At 42.4% G+C, this 7001-nt stretch overlaps 1 pseudogene; it reads left to right on the forward strand.

Annotated features, from left to right (window-relative positions):
- The first annotated feature begins 720 nt into the window (after positions 1–720).
- LOC126097976 (5S ribosomal RNA) lies at positions 721–838 on the forward strand (annotated as a pseudogene).
- Positions 839–7001: the final 6163 nt, after the last annotated feature.

Consider the following 7001-nt stretch of genomic DNA (forward strand, 5'->3'; position numbering starts at 1 on the left):
GGGTCGCTGGAGAGGGCGGGACGGGCGAGGGGGCAAGGAAAATAAAAAAAAAAAGGGGGGGGGAAGGAAGGTGAAGGCGGGTGCTCGGGTTTTGCTTTCATTCCGATACCGACGAGGGGTCGCAGCCCGTGAAACCACAGATAACAGCAGGAGTGAGAAATTCCTTTTCTTCTTTTCTTTTTCGTTTCTCCTCTTGGAACTGAGTAATTTTCCCTGCTGTACTCTGACTTCTCGTAAAGGTAGAACCTCCCTCCAAACTTCACGAAATCTGTGCGATTGTGAAAAATAATTTTCTAATTGAGTTTCAACAATAGCTCCTTCCGTTTATAGTAACACTTGTAGTCGCTCAGCGTATGTCATTCTCACTTTTTTTTACTTATAGTTCGCCTTTGTTGTATAGCACTTTCTGAAGTTTCTAGTTCAGTTCTTTGCCTGTACTGGACACACTATTATTGTTTATCATTACGAACACGATTTCAAGTTGCATATCCGTGTTAGAAGGGGAATACCGTCGTTCAGAGTGTATGACTGTAGTACATACATTCGGTAAGTTTTCTGTTATTACATATATATCCATATGTCATGTCATTGAGACTGAAATGCGTATCAACCTTCGCACTGCATGAATGTTTAAGGGGCGAAGAGATTCGAAATGAGCAGACCATACTTCTTTGAAATCAACACCAGCGTTTTCATATTTGTACCAAGTATAAGCCTATATGCAACGGTCTTGCCGCAGTGGATACACCGGTTCCCGTAAGATCACCGAAGTTAAGCGCTGTCGGGCGTGGTCGGCACTTGGATGGGTGGCCATCCAGACCGCCATGTGCTGTTGCCAATTTTCGGGGTGCACTGAGCCTCATGATGATAATTGAGGAGCTACTCGACCGAATAGTAGCGGCTTCGGTCAAGAATACCATCATAACGCCCGGGATAGCGGTGTGCCGACCCCACGTCCTTCCTATCCTCATCCTCCTCTGAGGATGAGGATGAGGATGAGGATGAGGATGAGGATGAGGATGACACGGCGATCGGATGGTCTCGGTAGGCCTGAAGACGGAGTGCTTTTTTTTTTTTTTTTATAGGGAGCCTACATAGTAGCTATCAGGCGTTGTGGTGAGCGACGTAACAATGGTTTTAGTTAATTTTGTTATGATTTAGAGACGGTGTCAAGTATCCTAGTTAGATGTTTCAGTGTGAGTTTTTGTTAACTTATCCGCCTTTAATGCTTCGTATTTATAATTTTCTAGTGGACTTAGTTAAACCAAGTGGTTAACTTTTATACAGTTACCGAGTGAGGTGACGCATTGATAAAAAAGTGAACTCAAATTCGGGACGACGCCGGCTCCTTCTTACAGATGTAGGGTTTACCCGAATTTATTTTTACTCGAACTTATTAAATGGCTTTCGGTGAATGTGAGAATCGTTTTCTTGAAAGGGAACAGCCGATATCCATCACCATCCTTTCCCGATCCAAGACAAAGTTCCAGTGAACTTGTAGTCGATGTGAAGTTAAACCCTAATGTTTCTTCACTTGCACACCGGGATTCGTACGACGAAAGCAGATGGAAAACTGGTAAAGCGGAGGACAAGGGGAGAGAAGGAGATAAGAAGACCGATCGTGCATTTCAAAAGCAGAATGAATGAACCATATTTGTTGGAACTATAGTTTTGGAAACAGAGTGACCAGTTTTACTGTCGAAACATTTGTATCGAAATCGGTACCTAATTCGGTAAATGGCTTCTATATACTCACAGCAAAAGATACTGAGAAATTTGTATGCTGGTACAACGCTAGTCAGAGTTAATAACAAGACCAACGAGAAAGATTTGAGGGTCTCTGGAAGACGAGCAGTCTGGCTTAAATAGGGCAGTTATTACATACACTTGATAATGAGAGAATAAATTCAAAACAAACATGATTTGCCGACCTCGAAAAAGCACCCGACAATGTGAGTTGATTAAATATGACGTGAAATAGGTACATACTGTAAAGAAAGACGAGTAACATACACATAACTAAACGAACAATACGAATAGGGGAAATGCGTTTGAGTAAGAATCGACCTTTACCTAATGTTCAACATGTATTTATTCATTTAACACATTCTAGCTTATTACCTGTGATTTAAATACGGCTGCATTGATTCTTACACAAATTATTACTGTCAACACCATTTTCTCCGAGCGTCGGTAATTAGCGTCAAAATATTTATTGTGGAGTGCAACGCAATTCTGTTCGTACTTCCAAACAACATAACTATTTTAAACATTAACAAAGACTACACCTGCTACCATATCAATGTCTATCATATATGGTAAAAGCAATGAAGAAAAGTTTCATAAGCGAGTTTAAAATTTTGGATGAGAAGTTATCAACGATAATAGTCACTACCCTCTATCAACGTGTTAAAGCACTACAGACCCATTCAGTGGAATGAATGTTTATCTGAACTAATAACCTGGATTGAGAAACTAATAACCTGGATTGAGAATCATCCACAGTAAAGTAAAGTGAAAAACAAAACAATACGAACAAGGAAACAACTACCTAACAGCGAATGGGACGGAAGTCGGTACATGTTATGTATACATACAGACAAGCAAATGGCTGCAATTTCAGAAAAACTGGAAGACTTAATCAATAGAACGAGCTTCACAAAAATTGTTCAAATGGCTTTGAGCACTATGGGACTTAACTGCTGTGGTCATCAGTCCCCTAGAACTTAGAACTACTTAAACCTAGCTAACCTAAGAATGTCACACACATCCATGCCCGAGGCAGGAATCGAACCTGCGATCATAGCGGTCGCGCGGTTCCAGACTGTAGCCTCTAGAACCGCTCGGCCACTCCGGCCGGCAAAGAGTTTCACAAATTGAGCAGGTCAAGAGCCCGTTGGTCCGCTTGTGGCCCTTATCCAAGGAATTATTCGGCTTGGTGTTGACCAAAAGGGTTGTTGCATGTCCTCCTGAGGGGTATCATGCCAGATTCTGTCCTACTGGCGCATTAGATGGTCAAAATCGCGCCCTGGTTGGAGGGCCCTGCCCATAATGCTCCAAACCTTCTAAATTGAGGACAGATCCGTTGACCATGCTGGCCAACGTAGAGTCTGCCATGCACGTATACAAGCAGCAGAAACTCTCGATGTGTGCAGGGAGGCAGTATCTTGGTCCAAATGTAAGCCTAGGATGGCTAGCCATGAAGGGCAACACAATTGAACGTAGCGTGCCGTTGACGTACAGCTGAGCTATAAGATTGCCGTGGATAACAACAAAATGGGCGATGTCCTAGACAGAGTCACACGTAGTGATCAATAAGTAGTAGTCACAAACACAGCAACTACTACTGACACACACATACAGCACAGCACCCCCGGTTGCTGCTACACAAGGCAAACTGGCAAAGTCTGAGAGAGGAGATCAGTAACTCACACCTCTGTAATGCACACGGTAGCATTGATTTCAGAGTTTACACGCTGATACATGTATCACAAAAAGCCAAATCAGCTGCAAAACCAGTCGCAAACTAAAAATACAAACAGCAAATGCCATAGTTCACGACGTTGACTAGAGTCCGAAAAGACTCACGAAGCAAAAGACGACTCTCTCGAAGGTCAGAAACAGCACAAGAATGGGTAATTAGACTCCAAACCTACAAGTAAATAACCGAACTTAAGACAAGACTGGACCATTGGAACAACTTTGTGCGGTCTCAGTTAGAGACTAATATATGGGGAGATCCATACAAGCAGCAAAGTGACAAAATCAAATCACCACTTGCACTGTTTACACTGAGGCGTCCAGACGTCTCCACTACGAGAGGTTGGAGGAGTTCTGCAAAATATCTTCTACGAAAGCTTCTTCCGGATGTTGACCCAACTCGGCACCAATAACAACATGTCAATCTCCGCCGACTAACAGAAACTAACTACGCTGTTGACCAAATAGTCATCCCCTTCTCTCAGGAAGAAGTTGCCCTTTCAATCAACGAACTCAGACCAAGAAAGCCCCTACGGAATTCACCCAGAAATTATTGAGAACACAGCACCGCATATCATATCATTTCTGACCGCATTACTGAGTGACGCCTTACAATACAGAATAATGGTTCTAATGGCTCTAGCACTATGGAACTTAACATCTGAGGTCATCAGTCCCCTAGACTTAGAACTACTTAAACATAATTAACCTAAGGACATCACACACATCCATGCCCGAGGCAGGATTTGCACCTGCGACCGTAGCAGCAGCACGGTTCCGGACTGAAGCGCCTAGAACCGCTCGGCCACAGCGGCCAGCAACAACAGAATAACATACATGTAAATCTACAGGTGTAATAATCATTAGAAAGACTGAGGACAGAGACCCGACGGATTCAAAGAGATACAGACAAGTCTGCTTCATAAACACGTTGGCCAAGGTTCAGGAGAGATTGTTGTGCGACAGACTTCAGTCGCACAGACAGTTCTTCGGTCTTAGCTCCCACCAGTTCCGTTTTACACCACAGAAATCTGTATATGACGGCAGTAATAATGCACTCCAGACAATACACATTACACAAGAAGACAAAGATGTAGTTGCGATCTTAATTGATACAGCTGGCGCCTTTCATAACCTCTGGTTACCTATTGAAGCGCAGAGCGGCAACATGCTCGTTGCTATTGCAAAGTGAAATAATCAGTAACCTATGCTCTAACCTGTCCACTGTCCACAAAGGATAACGCCGACACACCAGTCTCAGCTTGGTAGTATGCCAGGCTATATTTATTTTTTAATGGATAGCCCAACAAGGAAACCTTTAACAGAATTTCGTTTACTCTTAAGTTTCACAAAAGTTAATCGAAAGTTATCACAAAAAAAGAATTTGGCGAAAGTGACACTGACATTATGAGAGGTACTGAAAGAAAGAGAGACTGCCTGGAGAATGAAGAACCAAGATATCTTTATCTGTGCTGCTCATGGATACAAGATTAAAGAAACAAAATATAAACTGAAATGGAATCAGCAACTCAGGTTGCACACCCAAAACATGTGATAAACGGGCTGCTCAGAATATGGATCGTTTGCAGACTGTAAAAACCTGAAAAGTGTGCCCAACAGCCATAGGTGGCCATCAGCTCTGAAGTTCTCCAATAGTGGGTAATTGAATGCAGGAAAAGCTACTTCCTCCTGCACTACTTTCAACCTTACAAAAACTCTTATTATTCCCTCTTGGTTGTTGTACATATGACCCGTCTCTCCCTATAGCTTACCCCTACTTTTTTCAGAATCTCGAACAGCTTGCACCATTTTATATTGTCGAACGCTTTTTCCAGGTCGACAAATCCTATGAAAGTGTCTTGATTTTTCTTTAGCCTTGCTTCCATTATTAGCCGTAACGTCAGAATTGCCTCTTTCGTCCCTTTACTTTTCCTAAAGCCAAACTGATCGTCACCTAGCGCATTCTCAATTTTCTTTTCCATTCTTCTGTATATTATTCTTGTACGCAGCTTCGATGCATGAGCTGTTAAGCTGATTGTGCGATAATTCTCGCACTTGTCAGCTCTTGCCGTCTTCGGAATTGTGTGGATGATGCTTTTCCGAAAGTCAGATGGTATATAGCCAGACTCATATATTCTACACACCAACGTGAATATTAGTTTTTTTGCCACTTCCCCCAATGATTTTAGAAATTCTGATGGAATGTTATCTATCCCTTCTGCCTTATTTGACCGTAAGTCCTCCAAAGCTCTTTTAAATTCCCATTCTAATACTGGATCCCCTATCTCTTCTAAATCGACTCCTGTTTCTTCTTCTATCACATCAGACAAATCTTCACCCTCATAGAGGCTTTTAATGTATTCTTTCCACCTATCTGCTCTCTCCTCTGCATTTAACAGTGGAATTCCCGTTGCACTCTTAATGTTACCACCGTTGCTTTTAATGTCACCAAAAGTTGTTTTGACTTTCCTGTATGCTGAGTCTGTCCTTCCGACAATCATATCTTTTTCGATGTCTTCACATTTTTCCTGCAGCCATTTCGTCTTAGCTTCCCTGCACTTCCTATTTATTTCATTCCTCAGCGACTTGTATTTCTGTATTCCTTATTTTCCCGGAACATGTTTGTACTTCCTCCTTTCATCAATCAACTGAAGTATTTCTTCTGTTACCCATGGTTTCTTCGCGGCTACCTTCTTTGGACCTTTGTTTTCCTTCCCAGCTTCTGTGATGGCCCTTTTTAGAAATGTCCATTCCTCTTCAACTGTATTGCCTACTGCGCTATTCCTTATTGCTGCATCTATAGCGTTAGAGAACTTCAAACGTATCTCGTCATTCCTTAGTACTTCCGTATCCCACTTCTTTGCGTATTGATTCTTCCTGACTAATGTCTTGAACTTCAGCCTACTCTTCATCACTACTATATTGTGATCTGAGTCTATATCTGCTCCTGGGTACGCCTTAAAATCCAGTATCTGATTTCGGAATCTCTGTCTTACCATGATGTAATCTTATTGAAATCTTCCCGTATCTCCCGGCCTTTTCCAAGTATACCTCCTCCTCTTGTGATTCTTGAACAGGGTATTCGCTATTACTAGCTGAAACTTGTTACAGAACTCAATCAGTCTTTCTCCTCTTTCATTCCTTGTCCCAAGCCCATATTCTCCTGTAACCTTTTTTTCTACTCCTTCCCCTACAACTGCATTCCAGTCGCCCATGACTATTGATTTTCGTCCCCCCTTACATACTGCTATACCCTTTCAATATCCTCATACACTTTCTCTATCTGTTCATCTTCAGCTTGCGACGTCGGCATGTATACCTGAACTATCGTTGTCGGTGTTGGTCTGCTGTCGATTCTGATTAGAACAACCCGGTCACTGAACTGTTCACAGTTACACACCCTCTGTCCTACCTCCCTATTCATAACGAATCCTACACCTGTAATGCCATTTTCTGCTGCTGTTGATATTACCCGATACTCATCTGACCAGAAATCCTTGTCTTCCTTCCACTTCACTTCA

The sequence above is a fragment of the Schistocerca cancellata genome, chromosome 1 (genome assembly GCF_023864275.1).
Source record: "Schistocerca cancellata isolate TAMUIC-IGC-003103 chromosome 1, iqSchCanc2.1, whole genome shotgun sequence".
NCBI classification, from domain to species: domain Eukaryota; kingdom Metazoa; phylum Arthropoda; class Insecta; order Orthoptera; family Acrididae; genus Schistocerca; species Schistocerca cancellata.